The 21,775-nt window shown below is 43.9% G+C and overlaps 1 protein-coding gene across 1 annotated transcript in view; it reads left to right on the top strand.

Moving 5' to 3' along the window:
* The window catches only part of LOC147669100 (rho GTPase-activating protein 28-like), a 516,960-nt gene that overhangs the window by 57,594 nt on the left and 437,591 nt on the right, over positions 1-21,775 (top strand). The window lies entirely within an intron of this gene.

The raw sequence follows: 21,775 nt of genomic DNA, 5'->3' as shown, positions 1-21,775 counted from the left end.
GCCACTATTATACCAATTCTAAAAAAAACTTCTCTTGACCCTTCCAAATCAGAGCATTACCGACCTATTTCCCTCCTTCCTTGGATGGCAAAAATAGCCGAAGCTCACGCCAATAGGATTTTATCCTTCCACCTGCAAGAAGCAAACATACTGGACAACTCCCAGAATGGGTTTCGAGCCGGTCATAGTACCGAGACCGCCCTCTTGGCGGTGGTGGAACATATCAGGAAAATATTAGACCAAGGTCAGACGGCGGCACTGATCCTATTGGATCTAAGTGCCGCTTTCGACACGGTCTCCCACCAGATCCTTTTACACCGCCTCGTGGAGGCAGGAGTTGGAGAACAAGCGCTTGAATGGTTTCGATCATTTCTTACGGATCGAACCTTTAAAGTTTCTACTCCTCCCTATATCTCTGCCCCACGCCCCATTCTGCAGGGAGTTCCACAGGGTTCGGCTCTCAGCCCCACCCTTTTTAATTTGTATGTTGCACCGCTGGCGCAGGTAGCTGCCAGTTTTGGTCTTACAATAGTGTCATACGCCGATGACACACAGTTGGCTGTGTCACTTAATGGCGACTCAAATATGAACGCCCCCACCTTTCAGGCAGCCCTCAAAGCTGTCGCCGTCTGGATGGCGAATAATCGCTTACAACTTAACGCCACCAAGACGGAGGTCATTCTCTTTGGTAGGGACAGCGAGCTCTGGGGAGACCAATGGTGGCCTCCTGAATTGGGTCCTGCTCCCACTCCTGTAGTCGAAGTCAGAAATCTGGGCATATGGCTTGATGATCAATTGTCTTTTATTCCTCACATCAAGCGTGTCGCGGGAACTTGTTTTGGCGCTCTACAGTGCCTACGGCCTATTTTTAAATTTTTTGACGCGGACACCAGGCAGATCATAGTCCAAGCTCTGGTGTTGACCAGATTGGACTATGCCAGCTCCCTGTTTCTGGGTGTTAATCAAGCTGAGCTAGCCCGTCTTCAGCGGGTACAAAATGCGGCGGCCAGGATGCTGGTCGGCCTCCCTAAATTTGTTTCTGCTCGCAGCACTATCCACGACCTCCACTGGCTCCCAGTAGGCCAAAGAATCAAGTTCAAGGCTTTGTGCCTTACTTTCAAAATTCTCAATTTGGCCGCCCCTCCTATTCTCACCCAGACCATTCTCCACTATGTCCCCTCAAGAGCCCTTCGGTCTGCAGGGTCTAATTTGGCCATTATTCCTCGCTTTAAAAAGTCTAGAATGGGTGGACGTTCCTTTTCCGTGATGGCGGCTACATTATGGAACTCTTTGCCTGCCTCACTTCGTTCCATCCCTGATTTGTTTCAGTTCAGGAAACAATTAAAAACTCATTTATTCTCCTCTGCTTAGCTTCAGTGTTACCTGGTCCTCTCTGTTGTGTTGTGTGTTTCATCTCCAAAAGCGCCGGGACGCCTCTTGGCTGCAGCATCTGTGCGCTATACAAAATAAAAGAAAAAAAAAAAAAAAAAAAAAGATAAGAGACATATTTTTTATGCTGAGGATAAAAATATAAGAAAGTTGAAATGCACTTTAAGCTCATATGTGTTTAAAGAATATGAGTACATTTCTATCTGCATAACAGGATATAGATGTGGATATTTATGGGAATCTGTGACGATCTCAGTTTACAACAAGTACCCCTGGAAATGTTTTGAGAATTCTAGAAAAGTTTAACCCCTTCCATGCTGATGACGAACCCCAGCCGTCATGCACTACGGTGCTCGTGTGCTGATGACGGCTGGGGTTCGTCACGGCCCGCCCCTGTTCGTGTTGTTTACAGCATACCAGGGGAATCGCGGCCACATGGAAAGGGTTAAAATTTACTTAGGGTAGAAAGCATGTGACTGCTTGCGTAAATGTCTGATTTTTCATTGGTCGTTTTGTGAATCAAGCCCTTGGTCTGCATGGTTTCTCACGCCTGTTGTTTATCTCAGCTAATAATAGGATAGGATAGGATAGGATAGGATAGGATAGGATAGGATAGTAGCTTCTAAAGCGCTCGAATGCCAAGGCATCTCGGCTCTAGGTGTGTGAGCGGTGCGCAATTCTGCCGTAAGCTCAGGGTAACTATTTAACCGGAAACAGCCGGGTCTTCAATGATTTCATATGGTTTGGTTGGAGTTGCAGGTTGATCGGTATTGGGTTCCAGTCCAATGACCATTGCACACACCAAATCATGTGGGTGCAGCCTTCCTACTTTTTTTTTTACTTTTTAGTAATACGTGCTCTGTGTGCACTTTAGTGTAGCCTAACGGTTTGTTCTGTGAAGGTTCACTGCGATCTTAAGCATTTGCAGCTGTTAGAGGCCTTAGGATACTTTTGCCTGAATACCTGTAATGACATAGATTTGTCTCATCTGAATTATTACGAAATAATATATATGTATACATACCATTAACCGAAGTTGAAGTTAATTCACTGGTACCCCTGTAACGTTTCTTAATGATGACTCGGAGGCAGTGGTTGCAGTGCTGTGTACGTTTATTATATTTTAATTAAACTCGTCCGAGGAGCGCCGGCCGGCGCTCTGCTCCGGTGAGTGTCAAGCGCGCTAATGATGCGCGCGCATACCCGGCGCCAACATGGCCGCCGTACGTCACGTCAACGTGACGTGTAACAACTAGAACGCTACATATCTCCCCCTTTTACCAAACCCCAAGATCAGTCACTTACAGTTCGCAGTCTAGCTCAAAGTCTCGAAATCGGGCAGGCCTTACAATTTGTCTGCCTCTCCGGGTCACCTTGCCAATGTTCTCTCGGGCACCTTGCCCCTGCGTTTCTGTATCTTCTGCTCCTCCGCTCATTGCTCCTTCATCATTGGTATTACCACCCAACACGTCCATCTCTGCTCTCTGAGTCTCGCTTCCTTCCTCACCTTCTTGCTCTCCTCTTGCACTTGCTCCATCTTCTTGCTCATTTCCACTGGGCTCCTCTTCTCCGATCACGTCATCCATATCCGCACCTTCTGAGGACCGTCGTCCCCACCTCACTATCTTGTTGCACCTGGCCATGCGGTCCTGCGACCACACATTCCCATCGCTGAGCAGAGCCGCTCGATCATATACTTCCTTGACTTGCAAGGGTTTGCTATACTTGCTGTCTCCTTTTCTTTGTAAGGTGGCTAGCCTTACTCTTACCCACTCTCCTCTTTCCAATTGAGTGTCCTTCACATTCCTGCGTTTGTTGTAGTTGTTGGTGTAGATGGCTTGTGCTCTTTCAAGATTGGCCCTTACTACGGCCGGAGACCACTCGCTGGTTACCACCTTCTCCTTCCAGACCCTGTTGTCATGCGTGAAGGGCTCACGTCCTCTCAATATTTGAAACGGGCTGTACCCCGTACCTGTGGGGGTTATTCTGTAGGCCCATACCATATTCTCCAACGCTCTCTTCCAGTCTTTGTTGTTAGAAATAGCCGCTTGTATGGCTCCCATCACTACTCTGTTAAATCTTTCGACTAAACCATTTCCCGCTGGATGGTAGATGGCTGTGTGCTTTATGGAGATTCCATTCCTTTCCATGAATTGTTTCCATCTTTCTGACGTGAACTGAGGTCCATTGTCACTTAGGATGGACTTAGGAATTCCTTCTCGGGTGAACGTTTCGGACAGAAACTCTAGAATGTTCTCCGTGTCCATGGATTCACTCACTTTGATCTCTGGCCACTTGGAATAACGGTCTATGATGACGCATACATAGTTCTGTGTGCTCTGGTCATCCAGCACCGGTCCTAGGATGTCTATAGACAACTCTTCCCATGGATTTAAGGGATTTTCAAATTTTCCTAAAGCTGGACGTAGTGGTCTCAACGTTTTGTCGGCCCCTTGGCATTGGGAACACTCTCTGACATGCCTCTCTGCTCTTACGTCCATTCCTGGCCACCAGTAATTTTGCTTCACTCGGGCCTTGAGCTTTCCTATTCCAAGATGGCCTTCGTGTAGTAAATCCAGCAATTTGTTGATGAGATTTCTTGGGGGAACTACCTTGTCTCCCCGGTAGATGAAGATGCCCTTGTCTCCTACTGACAATTCTTCCTTCACCTCATAAAATGGTTTGAGGTTTGTCCTCACTTTTCTCTTCTCTGGCCAACCTTGTATGATGTGCACCCTTACTTCTTTGATGTCGGGATCTTCCTCGTACGCCTCCCTCCATTCTTGTATGCTAATTACCTTCTCTTGATCTTCTATGAGCGCCACCAATTCCCCTCCATCTGCTGGATCTTCCTCCCCAGGCTCCATGGCTGCTGCTCGGCTCAGGTAGTCTGCCACTCGATTCTTGTTCCCTGGGATGTATTCTACATCATATCTGAATTCCAGCAGTTTTAAGGACATTTTCGATATCCTGGGTGTGGCGCTGGCATGTCCACACGATGTTAGTACCTTCACTAACGGCTTGTGGTCTGTCTTAAGCAGGAATCGGGTGCCCCATAAGAATTGCCGGAACCTCGTCGTGGCCCACACTACCGCTAGCATCTCTTTTTCGATGACGCTGTATTTGCTTTCGGTCTCTGTCACCGCTCTGGAGGCGAAGCTGATTGTCTCCATGTCTCCTCTTCCTCGGTCTTGCATGAGGACTGCGCCTAGGCCCTTGTCGCTGGCGTCGGTAATGAGCACGGTGGTGCCTTGTGGATCGTACCCTTTGAGCGGTATGGCTCCTGAGATCTCCTTTTTGATGACTTCAAACTCAGCTTGGGCTTCCGGTGTCCACTGGAACGCCGTGCTTTCTCGGGTCAGCAGTCTCATGTTGTAGGTTTTGGAGGCGAAGTGTATCACAAATTTGCTATAGTACTCCGCCATTCCCAGGAACGACCTGACTTCCTCCTTGTTCTTGGGGGGCGGTGCCTCTGCAATGGCCTTCACGTTCTCCGCCTTAGGCGTGATCCCCTGTTGTCCTATTTCGTGACCTAAGTATGTCACCGATTGTAGGCCCAACCGACACTTCGACCACTCTGCCGTGAGACCTTTGGCTTCCAAAGTTTGCAGTACCTTCTCTAGTTTTCGGTCATGATCTCTTCTGTCTCTTCCCATCACCAGGATATCATCCTGGAAGTACTGGACGTCTTCACAGCCTCTGAATAGGTGGTGCATCATTTTTTGAAAGACGGCTGCCGCCGAGGCCAGCCCAAACGGCATGCGACAAAATCTGTAGCATCCAAACGGGGTAATGAACGACGTTAGGCTTTTGCTGTCCGGGTGCAGTGCTACCTGGTGGTAGGCTGACGTAAGGTCGATGGTGGAGTACCACTGAACCCCTCTGGTTTTGGCCAACATCTCCTCTATCCTGGGAAGGGGAAATTTCTCCACTACTATGTTTTTATTGAGTTCTCTCAGGTCTACACAGAGCCTGACCTTCCCGTTGGGTTTCATCACTACTACCAAGGGCGCTAGCCATTCGGCGCAGGTAATTGGCTCTATGATGCCCTTCCTTTCTAGGTCTTGGAGTTCTGTCTGGACCGCTTCTCTCACTGCGATGGGCACGTTCCTCGCCTTGTGTGCCACTGGAATGGCTCCTTCCTTGAGCACTATTCTATGTTGGAATTTCTCCATTCTTCCTACCGTGCCCCCGAACACCTTCGGGTAGTTCCTCTTCCATCTGTTCAAGTCTGGCCATTCCTCCTGTTCTGTGAGGAGAATTTGTTCCTTTCCTCCGGGGTCGAGTTTTATGCCGAGATCACCCTGGTCTAGCCATCCTAGGACGGAGGGTCCTTTCTCTGCAACATATAGCTTGCACCACGCCGATCGGCCTCTGAACTCAAATAGTAGGTGTCGGAAGCCTAACATGGGAATGCGATCTCCGTTGTAAGTGACTGGCCGTATGTCAAGTTTCTCCAGTTCTGGGCCTAACTTGGGTTGGAATTCTTCTTCCCACACTGCTCTCTGCACGATGGTGAACGGAGATCCCGTGTCTGCCACAACTGTGATGGTGATGCCGCCTATGGACAAGTCTAGGACTGGTTTGGTAGATCTCTTGCTGTCCACGCTCAACACTTGATCGTATATGCATAAGACGGTGACCACTTCTTCCTCCGTGACTTCCTCGGGGTCTTCTTCACTTTGGTCAACGTATCTCACCATTCCCTTCTGCTGTTTCTTTCGACATACCTTCTCGTAGTGACCCACGATGCCGCAGTGTAGGCATTTGGCCCGGAAAGCCGGACATTTTCTGTCATGGGCTTCATGGGACCAGCTTCCGCACCTGTAGCACGTTTTCTTGTTCTCACTGCTCGCCGGTTTCCCTTGCCATCTGCTGCTTCCTTTGGTTAGTGGTTGCTTGTTTCTTTGGTCTTTACGGTGATCTTCCTCCTGTATTCTGTTCACCATGGTGGGAGTGGCTACCTCTTTCTTGGTTGCGTTGGCGCATCTCTTTGCGAGTTCTGCTCTCTTCACTATCACCAACACTTCTTTAAGCGTGGTATCACCGCTCGCCCACAATTTGTCCTGTACATTTGCACTCGTGGTATGCATGACCACCTGGTCTTTTATGAATTCATCTTCCCACAGCGCGTATTTACACGTGGCTGCCAGTTTTCTCAATGCTGCTACATACTCTTCGATAGTTTCTCCCGCCTTTTGTTTCCTTTGTTGGAAGTTATATCTATCCACTGACACACAGATGGTGGGGCGATACCTTTCGTCCAGGTCCTCCACCGCGTGTGCATATACATCGTTGTCTGTGTCTTCTCTCTTTTTCGGTACTAGACTCTTGTATATTCTCAGTCCTTCTGGTCCTAGATTTAATAATAGGATTCGTTTCTTTCTCTGGGGAGTGAATTTTTCTTCATTTTCATCTTCTAGGACCCCTATGAAGTTATCTATATACTCCTTCCAGTCCTCCCACTTCATTAGAGGCTCTCCAGGCTTCGGTAGGAATTGTACCGGTGCAATTGCGTATCCCGCCGGGGTACTCATCTTCACTTCCTTACCGCCTGTCCCGTCGGTGGTTTTTCCTGGGGGGCTGCCTGGGGTGCTGTTTTCGTCTCCTGTGTGCTTGTTCCTCTGGGGGCTCTTGTCGCTAGACCCCCCTTCCTCCTCTTTAGTAGCCAGCGCAGCGCTCCCTGTGCGTGGTTATGCCGGAAGGTGGCTCGTGTGCTATGGCTGCTGTGTGGACTTGCTGTAACTCTGGCCTTTATGCCGCTTTACTGCTGTGCTGTGGCACTGCCACGCTCCTCGGGTTCCTCACTGCCTCTGTGCGTTCACTGGGGTCGTTTGCGGAGTGTCCCCACCCTTGCTGCTCCAGGTGTACCTTGCTGGTGCTTGGATGGGCCTGGTGTCCCTGTGCCTCGTGGGAGCCACGTGGTTGATGCTCCCTTCTGTGCTCCCAGCGTCGGTCTGGTCGTCGTCCCGACCTCGTCGCCACTGTAACGTTTCTTAATGATGACTCGGAGGCAGTGGTTGCAGTGCTGTGTACGTTTATTATATTTTAATTAAACTCGTCCGAGGAGCGCCGGCCGGCGCTCTGCTCCGGTGAGTGTCAAGCGCGCTAATGATGCGCGCGCATACCCGGCGCCAACATGGCCGCCGTACGTCACGTCAACGTGACGTGTAACAACTAGAACGCTACAACCCCGTGTACATCACTTTGACAGGGAACGACATTTGTTTTTAAATTGCACCTGTTACTACAGTCGTGATACTTCATAAGATTGTACGTATCGACTATTCCATGATACAAGTCAATGGGACTCGTTGAATTGATCTAAAAAATTATAACTCACCCAGGTCGGTGTTGTAACTTTTTAAGCTCCTGGAAACAACTATATTTCCATTTCCCCCAAAAAAGAAGATGCACCCACATTTTCTTGTACAGGTTTATTTACTATTCAGAGTTGAGTTTTCAAATAGTCAGGAAAGGTGTATTTTCAAGTGTCCTGCTTCTAGTCTGGGCAAGCAAGAAAAGTAGCAATCTTTAGGAAAAAGCCAGTAGGTGTGCATTGGCTATCAATCTTTTTGTTCTTAAAATGCGTCTTTTTGTTTTGCATTGCGTTCTGTAAAACTTTATTACATAAATACTTCTTCAAACAGTATTGTCCATTTTTGTTTTGATTCATGGAATGCGTACACTGAGCTAGCAGTCTCAACCACTAAATGTAACTGCTTTTCCTGTGTACTTTCACATTGTGCAAGAGCGGAATGCCATAACTCACAGTGAAGTTGGCCAATGGTTGAGGTGGTCTGACCCATTGTCCTATAATGAAAGTTGCAGGGGGTGGAATAAAAATGTGCTTGACACTAAAATAGACCAATTGGTGAAGAGGGCTTGTTCAACGCCCCTATAAATAAGTATTCTCTATTTAATTTTATTAAAATGAAAATGACTTGCTAATGCCAGACTTTAAAAAGTGACAGGTATGCCACTTTTCATGCATTTAAATATTCTCGATACAGGTTTTATGGCATAATGAGAGGTGGTGTAGCATAATAAGAGCGGTAGTTCAACATATATATCAACCGAAGATGAATTTTGTAGGTAACAGTTGCATGCAGATCTTATCAGCATAAGCTCATTTCACTGAGCTATGCTAAAGCGTGGAGAAACAACTATCTTAAACAACCAGTCTTATGGTATTAAGGTGATAATACAGAGATGTCATCTTAGAATTTCATCTCTTACCTGTTATTCACCTACTTTATAAATGGATTCACAAGAACGCCAAGGTTCTCAAGCAGGCTGCAGTTTGCATCAATGCCAGTTATATTTGTTCTCTGTGTATTTGGTAATCATTGAATCCTTGTTCCTGTTCCTCAGTATTGCTGCCACACCTGCTTTCTTACAGTTAAGGAAGTATGTTGTGGATAGCTTTATATGTGAGAAACATGCCATGCCACTGGAAATAAATTGCACAGCGCGAAATTACACTTGGCATCAAGAGTACCTCTCTTGCAGCCACACTGCCGCATGAGAATGCTCGAGGCGGCATTACCAGGAAGTAGATCACACAGTATTTGGAACAATATTTATTCAGATTTTGCACTTAAATTGAAGCCTGTGGGCAGAGTAAACTCAAGCTATAACATAACATTTTCAATTCAATACACTTTATTTAGTCTAAGTAGACCATACATGTATAAAAACGTTATACAAAACATCAATTGAACAAAAATCCTCAAATGACAGTGTTACAGCATCAGTAAACAGTGATTCGAAAGAATAACTAATCAATAGAAACATAAAAACAATAGGAACAGTTATAAAAGGAGGTTTCGAATATGACATAAAAGCAATAGCCCCGTGCTTAATGGCATATTCAATGTAAACAGCAATTGAAAAACAAATCTTCGTATATGGCAATGTTTGCAGAAAAGCGAAGGCCGCTCGGCAATAACGTACATTGGCCTCCTTCAAAATGGGTAACAAACAGTGTTTCATGAATAATGAGTAGAATTTACAAAATATCATAAAATTAATCGAGCTCTGAACTGAGCAGTTATCGCAAGGACACAGAGGCAGAGTAGAAAACTAAGAGCCCTGAACAGGAAAGGCGACAAGAAAGTGCACAACCTCAGGCTGATTAGCAAACCTTTGTGGTGCTGGTTGCTCACCCTTGTTAGATATGGTTCAATGCTAGTACTAGTGAAAATCCCCATATAAGGCTGGACCATTGGTTTGTCTACAGCCACTTTCTCTCCTTCAGGCACCCAGTTAGAAAAATATTCTTCAGGGTGATGAGAGCACTAGTAGAGGTAAACAGATCCTTCTGACCCATACTAAGGCAGATGTTCTGAATGTACCTTAGCCAGGGAATCCCCAGGCATCAGTCGCGTTTCAGGCAATTAGCAAAGGGGTGCCTTGTTGAATAAAGACTGGCTCTTCGTTCAGATTCTGAGCCATAAGAAGAGTGGTTGCAATTTAATGAGGTCACCAATGTACCCAATCCCAGCCTCTAGATGGCAAATGAAAGAGCTGGTACTTTTTGGGACAGTTAGTAACCTCTTAATAAAATCATTGTCAATTGACTCCAAGCTCCCCTGTTTGCTAATGCCTGCACCCAGGTCCCATAAGAGGCAACAGCACAGCACTTAGCTTTGTACATGGCTTTGAGTTCCCTAATAGGCTTCTGACCTAGTCTACGGGCAAAATTCAGGACGGCTTCAATTGATTTGCTAAAGGCTATGGTTCTGCTGGACCTGAGGCGTCTTACATAAGATATGTATCAAAAGGAATGCCTAGATAGCAAAAAGTGGGAACAATGTCTATTTTTTGGCATTGACTACAAAGGTAGTGTTGTACATCTTCTTTGTCCCACAAACCATCATGTGTATTTTGGCCTGGTTGACCGTCAAATTTAAGCTGGTCATAATCTTGCAGAAGCAGTCCAGCAAACCCTGCAGTCCAATAGCAGTTCTGGCTAATAGAACAATATCATCAGCCTAGATTAAGGTAGGGATACTGCGGTCTCCTATATGGGGACAATCCTCCCTGGCTGCAACCAACTAGTCCTCCAGACCATTAACATATCAGGAAAAGAGAAACAGGGCAAGCACACAGCCCTGGCAAGATTAAAGGCTGTTGTAGCACCCCACCCCCCTGAAAAAACAACAATTGATGGACAGAAGGCAGAACAATGTCATAAATTCACCCCAGTACAGAGATCTGGGCGAAAATCCAAAAATTGTTTTGCTCACCATGCCATTCCAGTTTGAACCCAGCCATATGCAAATAAGTCTTGACCCTGTGCCTCATGGGAACAGTCCAGTCCGAACTTCCAAGCCCGGTCTCCCCTGGACTGGAAACAAGCATCCTAGGACCGGTTTCGGGGTTTCACCCCTCTTCAGCCAGGATAGCTTGATTCCAGTGGCAAGGTCCAGGGATGACATGGCTTGGCAGTTCAGGCTGGACTGTTCCCATGAGGCACAGGGTCAGACTGATTTGCATAGGGCCATGTCTAAACTGGGGTGGCGGAGTGAGCTAAAGAATGATGATGGATTAAACCCAGATCATTGACTGGGGGCTAGTGCTTGCAATGTTCAACACTCCGTCCATCATCCCCTTTAGTTTTCCTTTGTTCGCCCTTAGTTGGCAGGGCATGCCCAGACGTGGGTCCCTTACTCACTTTGCCACTGTATTCAAGCTAGCCTGGCTGATGAAGGCTGATTAGCCAGAAACCAGTCCCAGGATGCTTGCTTCCGGTCCAGTGAAGACATGGCTTGGCAGTTCGGGCTGGACTGTTCCCATGAGGCACAGGCACAGACTGATTTGCTTATGGCCATGTCTAAACTGGAGTGGCGGAGTGAGCTAGAGAATGATGATGGATTAAACCCAGATCAGTTGACTGGGGGTGAGCGCTTGCAATGTTCAACACTCCGTCCATCATCCCCTTTGGTTTTGAGACAATAACATTGCAGATTGCTTTTTGAACCCTTTTTAAAAATGGAAACAATAGTGCATGGGACCAATTCTTTGGGGGGGGGGGCTATGACTTATATAGAATTTAATGTGTTAGTCATCATTTAGACAAATCAGGAAGTCGGGGTGTGGAGAGGCCACTAGTTGTGAGCGAAAAGAAGTCTCATCAACCTTGGAACAGTTCTTAATAACCCCACGATTCCTGGTTAACGATAGTGGGAGGGGATAGTTTACAACAAGTGTTTTGGAGAAAAGAGAGCTATACAGAGAAAGAGCCAGACGTCTGTGGTCACTAAGGGGAGAATCAGTAAGATCATAAAGTCCCTAAGACTTTGTGAAAAAGTGATGAAATCGATATGAGTGTCCCACACCACAAAATAGGTTAGGTGACTGGGAGAATCAAAGTAAAAAGTTAAACTGAGTTTTGCCAACAACAGATTAAATTCATCACCAGGAAGACAATGGATGAAGTGGGTGAAAGAGACCCCATCATCATTAGCCAACCCACAAACATTTGTCGTTGAGAACTGACAGGGTCTCAAGTTAAAATTCCCTCAGCAGCACTACCGCACAAGCCCACTAAATATGGCTAATACAGTTCTCGATGTCTTTAAGCAGTGAAGCTCCTAGGGTAACCTTAGTAGTATCAGAAATAAAATATTGTTATACAAATTAATCAGCAACAATTTAGTTGTTCTGCATTGAAACAGGATCAGCTGAGAGCAGACAGAGTCCCAATTTGACCATTTCACCTAGGCAGGAAATATGAGAGAAATTAATGTAGTAAAACCCCCCTTGCCCTGCCTATAGTTCTGGCCACCACTGGTGTATGGTAGATGGCATATCCATCCAAGAAAAGGCTAATGATATCATCTGGCAATTGTCACATCCAGATCCCTGATGTAGAATCTGTAACAGTCCTTGTGTGCCCGCCCACAATCGGTAGGTCACCAATGTGGGGGGAATACTGCACCAGATGATCCATAGAGATGAAAGGGGGCAAACCTGTTAAAGTTTGGAACAGAGTACCTAGATGATACAGGAGCAGATAAACAGGACTCAGGTTTGTAAAAGCAACCAAGTGCTAGAGCCTCGATTGCTGGTGAGGGTGGCCCAGCAAAACCGAGCTTTGTAAATATGTCAGGAACATAAATACCTGTAACCAACTATCTGTGGTAAATTAAAATGGATGAGTGCTAATAAAAAGCAGCAATTTCAATTTAAAACACATATTTAGATACATATATTTTATTACTACTCAACTGGAAATCTTAGGTGAAGGGTTATAGATCTCACTTGAGGACTGTGAAGATTAAAACCTGAAATTCACATTCAGGCTCCTCCATGTCTCCTTTTATTAATGTTTAGGTGTATTACAAAATGGAGGTCTGTGTCATATGTTGATGATCAGTCATCGGATGATTGAAATGTATTCCCTGAAATTGGATTGTCAGTGGGGTGCTAGAGAAGGGAGTCTTCTTGTTGCATGACCTGCACCCCACAGTTACACAGCATTGTCACTAATAAGTAAAATATATATTTTGCCATTGCTACACATTCTATTTGTGGAATTTTGGGTATGTCTAAGGCTTATGCAAAGTTTTATTTCGCAGCATGTTAGGCAAAAATATCATCTCAGAAATATTGTATACTATATAACATTTACAAAAATATCATCCCATTGGATGCAGATAGTGTAGTATTAACTCCAGTGGGGTGCACTTTTTGAAAACAACATTTAGGACACAATATTTCTGTCCCAAGATATATTCTTTATGATATTCTGGTACCATGTCCCTTCCCAGCCTTTGTTTTTGCTAATACAGCTGAACATTTACTTTAATCCTCTGTGGTGCATTAGGAGCATTGTTGTTGCCCCATCTCCTTCATTTGTGAGACCTCCTTTAGCCCAGCCAGGGGCGGCTCTAGGCTCAAGGCGGCCCTGGGCAGGAAACTTAGGTAGGGGGCACCGGAAGAGGGCGTGCGGGCGGGGCGGAGCCCCCCCGGAGCTCAGGAAGGTGTTTTAATAAAACGTCCAGCAAAGGCGTTAGATGACCAGTACCTGCAGCTGCTCCTACCCTTCCGAATTTGTCTCAGAACGATAACATTTAGGAGGAGGAGGGTATTGTGACACACGACGTGAGGGAGTGGGTAGGGAAAAAAAGAAGCCAATCAGAAACCAGGAGGAACGCAGGCGCGGAGGCCAGTGAAGAGGGGGGGGGTCAGGGTGTTTGGAAGTGAAACAGAGCCGGAGGCTGCCAAATCCCTGCCAGGGGCCGCCACTCAAATATGTATCCATCCTCAGAAGATTATTATATTAAGGATATATATTGGCGTGGCGGCCCTGTGCAGATGCACAGCTTGCACATGCCTAAGGACGCCCCTGGCCCATCTTAATTTGCCATAGGTCATTGGCTCATGATGACCAGCTGGACGTAGCATGTACTATAAATGATCACCAAGGGAGATATGGCAATATGTACTAAAACTGTGGTCACAAAAAGCATTCGAAATTTGCAGATGCGGTCCGTGCAGGTATGAGCTGTGGGACCAGGTGGGGAGGAATTCGACAGATGACGACGATGGAAAATTAAATGAAGAATTCATTTTCCCTCGTTGTCTGTCAAAACCCCTCCTACCCCACCCCAGCGCTCTTACCTGCACAGGCCGCTGCTGAAAATTTGTGCATTTACTTTTTCCAACCACTAAATACATATGGGTTCTCAGAACAACCTGCCCAATGAGTATTCATTAGGCAGTTTGCAAATTGTGACTCTCTCTGATTGGCTGCAAAGACAGGAATGGTGGCCTGCAATAGGCAGCATAACACCATGCCTGTCATTGTATATCAAAACAAAACCTCTTGTTTTTTATTTTTTAAATCAGCTTCATTTCATTATAGGAAGATTTCAGTTTTGAAAAAAGTCATTGAGAGTTGAGAGTGGTGTTCTGGACCACTGTTTATTCCCCATGAATCCCTCACGCCAATTTGCAAAGGGAGTGCGAATGAGTTACAACCCTAACTTGGAATGGGGTAATATATCAATGTTTAGTGACCAGAATTGCGATCGTAAATCGTCGATGCATTTGATGCCGATTCTTTATTTGAAAGTGACGGCCCCGCTAACCATTTCTAAACGCATTTTGAGGTTTGGAAATTGTTTCTCCGAATCCTAATGTGTGTTTAGTGCATTAAAAGAATCTTTTTACTGGTCACAAGCCCTGTGATTTACAGAGGGTTTGCAACTAGGGACACATTAAGTCCGTCTGACCGTTAACCTTGGTAATCTGGGTTGAAACCAAGCTCTGGGACTCACAAACGCACGAGCCTCCATCACTATGCAGCCTGGATGCAGCAATGCATGGATTGTTTTGTCATTTCAAGCAGTTGGCACACTTCCCGCTTGGTTTCAGTAATTTATTATCTTTGGATGGTACTTCAAAAAGCGTATAAATCATATGATACTTGCATTGCACCTTTGTATTTCATTTATCCACTTAGGTTCTTTTCACATTGGCCAAAAGACATGCACCTACGTAGGTATGGAATGACAAGAGTAACAACTGTTAAACTAACAAAACTAAATATGTTACTGGGAATGCACGCTGAAAAATCAGTTCAAGCACTCCTTAAATCTGCAGTTTTTAACTCTTCTGACTTCAATGGATGCCCACTGAATCACAACTGGATGCCAGGGACCCCGGCCTATATGCTTTTATAGTTCAAGTCTCAAAACAATACACACAAATACAAAACATGTATACATAAAATGAATATACCAATTATGATTTTTTTAAATTAAATTCACAAACATATATAAACATTTTTTTACTTTTAATGGGTAGGGTCGAGTTTTTCAAAATGTAGTTTTATTTTTAGAAGATGAAGCAATATGCTAGACTCTATCATATCTTTTTCTTTATTTCCTCCTTATGCATGCACACTTTTTGTTGATGCGTATCACTGCGTCAATTGAGGCCACCATTCATCCAAAGCTGATAACTTTTGTGGAATTTAAGCGGCTGCTATGAATCAAGATAAGGGTACTGACTTAAGTTTCAGCCGGAACTTTCAAATTCCTTCTTACTTACAGTGTTTTACATTTTCAATTGTGTTTTTATGCATATATACTTTATTAATCTGCTAATACTAACTAATTTTCTAAACAGTCATGGGCTTCCTAAGTATGCATCATGGACCCCTAAGGGGGCTGCATTCCACAGGTTTGGAAAGATTTCCCTAAGTCATCACAAGTCTTATTTGGACAATTGGAGACACCACTGCCTGCCAAATAACTGGCAACTTCCCTCTGGATTAATAGTTTGTGAAAACTTTCCAGCATAGGTCTTCGAAGGGGCATTTTCCAGAACTGTGAAGCAATTATGATGGGATAGCTGAGGGAGAGAATATTAGACCACCACAGGGGGATATTCTGGTCCTCTTCTGAAGCGTGTCAGTTAAATGCCAGAGAAAGAAGATATTTTGTTTTGTCTCAGCAATGAGGGGTAAGTGATATGGAAAGGAAGCCTTGGCAACCACATATGGGTGCTCATTCAAGGTTAATTGTGTTATAGAGTGGAGGAGGGCAAAGGAGCATTCCTGTGATTCTTGTTTACTCTTTTTCTGCTCCAACCCCACTAAGTGTTTGCTGGTGAACTACAAATCTTCCTTAGTAACAATATACTAAATTTCATAATGCCGATAACAGTTCAAGAGAAATACAAGAAAAGAAGCATTCCGACATAAACTGCACCCTCCCAAAAATGTTTTTGAAAGAGATGTACTAAATAACTCAATGAAAAGTCACTAAGAAGGTCCTTCAGCATCAGCTGTATTGATTCTTACCTGAAGTTTATACTATGCTTCTTGCTTGCTGTAGAACCGTTTAGTAACCTATACTGAGAAAAGGCGTTAACTGCTTAGGAAGATCAGAGACTTGATACCTAGGTGCCTTTTTGGATCCTTTTTGAGGTTTCTGACTATTATGTCTACTAGAAAACTAAGTTAAAAATGTAGGTTGTTCGTTTATTGATTGTGATAAACTGCAAATAAAAGAATCTCTTTGTTGCAGTCCCTTTACTAGATGCAATAAAATAGGCTTCGCAAATAAAGCGTATTTGTCTGGATTCTCTTACATCTTGGCTCACCACTGCAATAATGTAATTATGGCTTCATTCAGTTCTTGTCCTTACACCTACAGTAAATAATGTCAAACTGTGAAAGTGTGCCCTATGGATGCGCTCCCTCTAGAAATGAAGAAGTTGTAGATGTGATCCATTGATCTGGTGAATCTATTCCCTACTAGTGATAGACTGGCAGAAATAATTAAATTATTGAATACAAGTATAAAGGATCTGGGAGGACAGTATCATGATGAGCTGTGTCCGCTTATCAAGGAGCCTAGTGCTTATTTTTTTGTGTCTGAAGAGTGTGAAAAGTTCATACATACAATTTGGAACATCTCTTAGTTAATTCATTAACTTTTTTACAGAAGAAGTCGGAAACACTGAGCAGAGATTGCCTTTGGAATATATGACCCTTATAAATGATAAGGTTGTGGCATTTTTAAGATGTATTAAAATCAATGGGAGCCCGTTTAACAAAATGGCCATTACTCTCTTGCTTTAGAGGCATAGGCATACATGTTGCAGACGTATATTGAATGTTCACATGATTAAGAAAGTTTTCCAAATCTCGAGCCTACATTTCAGAGTATTTTGCATGTGTAGGGCAGTGCTTTAAATGGAAACAAATAAGTCCATGCACTCACTCTTTAGAGTACCTGTTTGCCCCAGAGAAGTGCCAGTACTCTCCCATTTAAATGTATTACGGAAGTGCTGAGACGTGCAGGTACTATCCCTTTCAAATGAAAGAATTGCAGGTACCCAGTACCAGACAGTACCTGCCCATTTAAAGCACTGATAGGGTTAGGAAATTCTTCCAGTTTTAAGGCTTCTTGAAAACATTTGTACATGTAAATAACCCCTATAGCCCAATGTATAGTCAAGCACTTTCTGCAACACCTTTGGTATTTAAATATAAACTTGAAGTGCAGAGTGAGTGAAAGCTATTTTTTGTGCACATATGCCTATCCACCTAGAAAGAAGTCCACTAAAGTACTGGCAGGACGATCTCTGGTTTTATTTAATGCATCCCTTCGTTTTTTTTAGGTTGATTTTCCCAACAAATCATAGTTGACTTATCTTTATGCAAACATACGCAAGCATCTTTAAGATGTCACCATGTTTACTTTTTGCTGCTTTTACACCTTTAACCCCTTAATTGCTGCCGACGGCAACACTACCTGCCCAGTGCTGCCGTCGGCCATTGGCCGACGGCGCCCCACCCGCGCACGGAAATGCCCGCACGGAAACGCCCGCACCGCGGCGGAAATGTTTAGAAAATTAAAGTATAAATACAAACCTGCGGGTTTGCCAAGGCCAGATCTAGTGGCTTTGCCAACGCTGATTACATTAGCATCTCTCACTTAATCATGGGAAAATATGTATCAGGCAGTGCTTGAAATTGAAAAATAGCGGTGCAGGTACTCTGTCACAGAGTACCTGCTTGTTTCTGAGAAGTGCCAGTACTCTCCAATTAAAAGTATTTAATTTCTTTTCAGAAGTGCTGGTACTCTCCTCCCAAAATTAAAAAGTGCCGGTACCCTGTACCGGACAGTACCAGCTCATTTAAAGCACTGGAATCAGGAATATTTGTGACAATCTGGCGCAAGTGTCTTGGAAATAGAAGGAGTTAATGAAAATTGGTGATCAGAAAAAGAAACAGGACCGGATCTGGTGGCTTTGTGGGCTAATGTATCCACTGTGAGGACCTGTGTTTGAGCTCAGTGTTATAGGTTCATATCTCAGCAGGTCCACTCAGCATTTCACCCTTCTGAGTTCGATAAAATGAGTACCATTTACTTGGGTAACAATAAACAGCTGTAATTCAGCGCCAATATACCCTCCTGGGTGAACATGTTATGCTATGAAGACAGGGAGGTGGAAGACAGGTTTAGCGTGATGAGTTAAAAAAGATAAAGTAGTGTAATGTGGGCTCCTGTGGGAGAGGTTAGTGCTTTCTTGAAAAGTTAAAAATAAAAATCACACACTATAAAATGTCTGATGACAGCTATACTGTTAATGCTAATGGCAAACTCATTGTGAAAGGGAATGGGGTAATATTTGTTTATGCTTCTTGTGTTGCGGGATATGGCCATATCAATAGAAACTAAATATTTGAACCTGCATTTTTGACGGTTACATATAAAAGAAAGATGCTTGGATTTTTCTATACATCTTTGGTCCTAACACATTTAATTGGACCCGTTTTTCAACCATTTAATAAACCACTTAGACTTTATATTGTGCCTGGGCATGAAGAAACCTACAGAAAAGGCGGAGCTCCACAGACCTTAAATGTGTATTGTACTTGCAAGAGGCACTAACGCTGTAAGGTGGGCAAACCTTCGCACCAACTCAGTACATGGGTGCACAAATAATAATTGTGAAAATCCATAATATGGACACTCAAGCTACGCAGTGTTTTTTTTAACCCTTAACAACTAAATAAACGTATCAATGTGGGTAAATATAGCTCATATTTTGTTTACATATAAGCTGGTGGAGGATTTGCGCTGGCTGAAGGAATTATATTCTACTTTAGTGGCTTTGGTAGGAATGAGAGAAATTGTCTGTTGAAGAACTAGTGGACCTACATGGTCTGGGCGATCTACCCTACGGATGCAACTCTGCATCTTAAGATGGTGTATGTCAGTCAGTAACATTGAGCTCTATGTGTATTACACTGTCGCATGTGTTTCCTCAAGTCTGCAGCACACTGTCAGAGCCGGATGCGACATGGGACCCTTTTTCCCTACACCCTTCTGTGACCATGTGCCACAAAATTAGTATCCACTTACTTGACCAAACAAAAAGCCACTGGAGCCTTGACAAAAGGTTAGGAAAGCTTAATAGAAATTACGAAATACAAGTAAAGAAGTGGGTTTTATCAAGAGTCTAGGCTACATGCTTATTAATTAGAAACTTAAGGAGCGTTTGGAACGTGGGATGGTGTGCCACGTCATTGTTGGGGCAGAGCCCCACTAGAATTGTGTCTTCAGAAGGGCTGTAGTTGTGATACGCTGTCTCCTGCACAGTGTAGGAGGCTGTAACACAAAGTAACACAAGTGTCTTATGAAAAGCTGATAGTATAACGTGCCTGTATGTGAGTAAATGAATAGGTGGGCAGCCATTTCCCATGTAATCCTGAAGAAAGACCGAGAGCTCCATCATACTTTGTCTAAAAGCACTTTTTTGTCAAGTTATTTTATATGACTATTTTTTCCTTTGCGTGGGATTCACAGTGTTCTTCTTGGAAGTTTCATTAAAAAAACATTTCTCATGGCCATACACACACTTTACAGGATCTGTACTCACAGTTCGAGGACATTCAAAGGACCCCATACACATTTTGCTGTGGCTAACTTTCATAATAGGCTTGGTTTACTCCTGAATTCTAATCCAGGATTACTCCTAGTTTACTCCTAAAACCGAAGTATTAATCCGCAAGTACTGCAGAAGTAAATCAGCGCTATTCATAGCAAAACCTTCGCAAACTGGGCATACAGTGTGTGTTTCTAAGCAAATGTTCTCCGAGAAATGTCATCGTTTTTGGGGGGTTCTGTAGCAGCGAGCACAATCCCAGAACAATGACGCAGCCTGCAGCCTCCCCACATTAAAGGTAGCTTTGTCAGCTTTTGGAAGGGAACAGATGAAAGGCTTGTGGCCTACCGTAAACAGGAAAGACATACTTCATGGTTATATCATGCAGGGCTCATCTCCTTAATTAGCTGCGATTGAAAGCACCATTGTTTCCCTTCACTACAGCCAGTACTGTCGCCCTTTGTTTCCCTGGCCTTTGTAACAACGCTCGATGCCTAACACTGTCGGTTGTCACCAGTGTCCTGTTGTCCTACTAGGGAAGCAGAGCAGTTGCGCAGGAACTTTCTTAAACTGTTCTGAATGTCGACGATATTCGTAAGGTTCATGTGATATCGTATTTTTAACTTTAGCATTAAATAGTTGTATTTACAAAAAATGTGTTTGAAAAAATGTGAATATAAACCTCGGAATATACAGAATGTTCAAATAAGATTATTTATTATTTAAGAAAGGTGAACGTTGCTTTTTTAGGCGCAGCCCCCCTCTCCCTAGTTATTCAGAACACATTCAATTGTACTGTAGTGATTTTTTTACATCACAAACCTAGTTGGGCAACAACAGAGCGCTGTGCATTATTACATCTTTGAAATGTGTAATAAATTACATTTCACATATTCAGGCACTGGGAAAAAAGTGATTTGCCTATCACTAGATTTTGAACCAAGTGAAGAAACTTGATTTCGACCTTAGTTCCTCAGTTTCAAATTCAACAGCTTTGCCCTTGACTGCACCCTCTGCTTTGTTTATTACGCTACTCATTGTTTACACCACCCTGTTGTGTAAACCACTGTTAAATCCATACTACTAGTAATAGTCCTAAATAAAACAGATTAAATACCTGTGATCCCAGGGGCGTAGCGTCAGTGGGGTGTTTGGGGTGTTACACCCCCTAATGTATTTCATGATGAATAGTTGGATGCAGGCGCAGTCACTTGTGTATGATGTGATGTGTGTCGGGATTTTTGCATGCACACACTGACAAAAACACACACACTCACTCTCAACTCTGTTTTGAAAGCCCTACAAATGTTGAATATTTTACAAAATACTGTGTTTCTCTCAGTTAGTACTCCTACCAATCCACATTCCTCTCCTTTTCCACTGCCTCTTAGGCCCCTCTCATGCACCCTGCTTATCCAATAATTTTTTTTAACATTATCTGTAACCATAGTTGTCAGCAAATCTGAAGTTCTCAACCCAACCTCCCCCCAAAGCTAAATGACCAAGCTATGCCCCTGTGAAATCAAAAATTCAATATTAAATTTCAAATGTTAGAAGTAGCTCTCTTACTCTAAGAGTTCTTTACCTTGCAAATTTCACATCAACACAGAACATCTGATATGAAATTGCCAGCTTAGTGCACAGTAAAAATATAAGCTTCCCGATGATGGGAACACCCAAGGCAAGCCCGAGAACCAAAAGCAACTGTGACAAAATAGGCAAGCACTGGCAAAGCCTTTAGGCCTTGTTTTTTTAGGCAAACAACCTTTACAATGCGATTGTTACACCGCAATACATTTATTTTGTGGTGATTTCAACGCAAGTCGTTACAACGACTTGTGCTGAATGACGCTCTACACTAAGGAATATTATAATTTACTATTCCAACACCTTCCCTACTGTAACACACACTGGAGTTAGAGTAGTAAATCATACTATTCCTAAGTCCACCGACCCTAGCGCAATTCGT

The sequence above is a fragment of the Lissotriton vulgaris genome, unplaced genomic scaffold (genome assembly GCF_964263255.1).
Source record: "Lissotriton vulgaris unplaced genomic scaffold, aLisVul1.2 SCAFFOLD_789, whole genome shotgun sequence".
Lineage (NCBI taxonomy): Eukaryota > Metazoa > Chordata > Amphibia > Caudata > Salamandridae > Lissotriton > Lissotriton vulgaris.
Note: the sequence above shows the minus strand (reverse complement) of the source record. Positions and strands in the feature narration are given on the sequence as shown.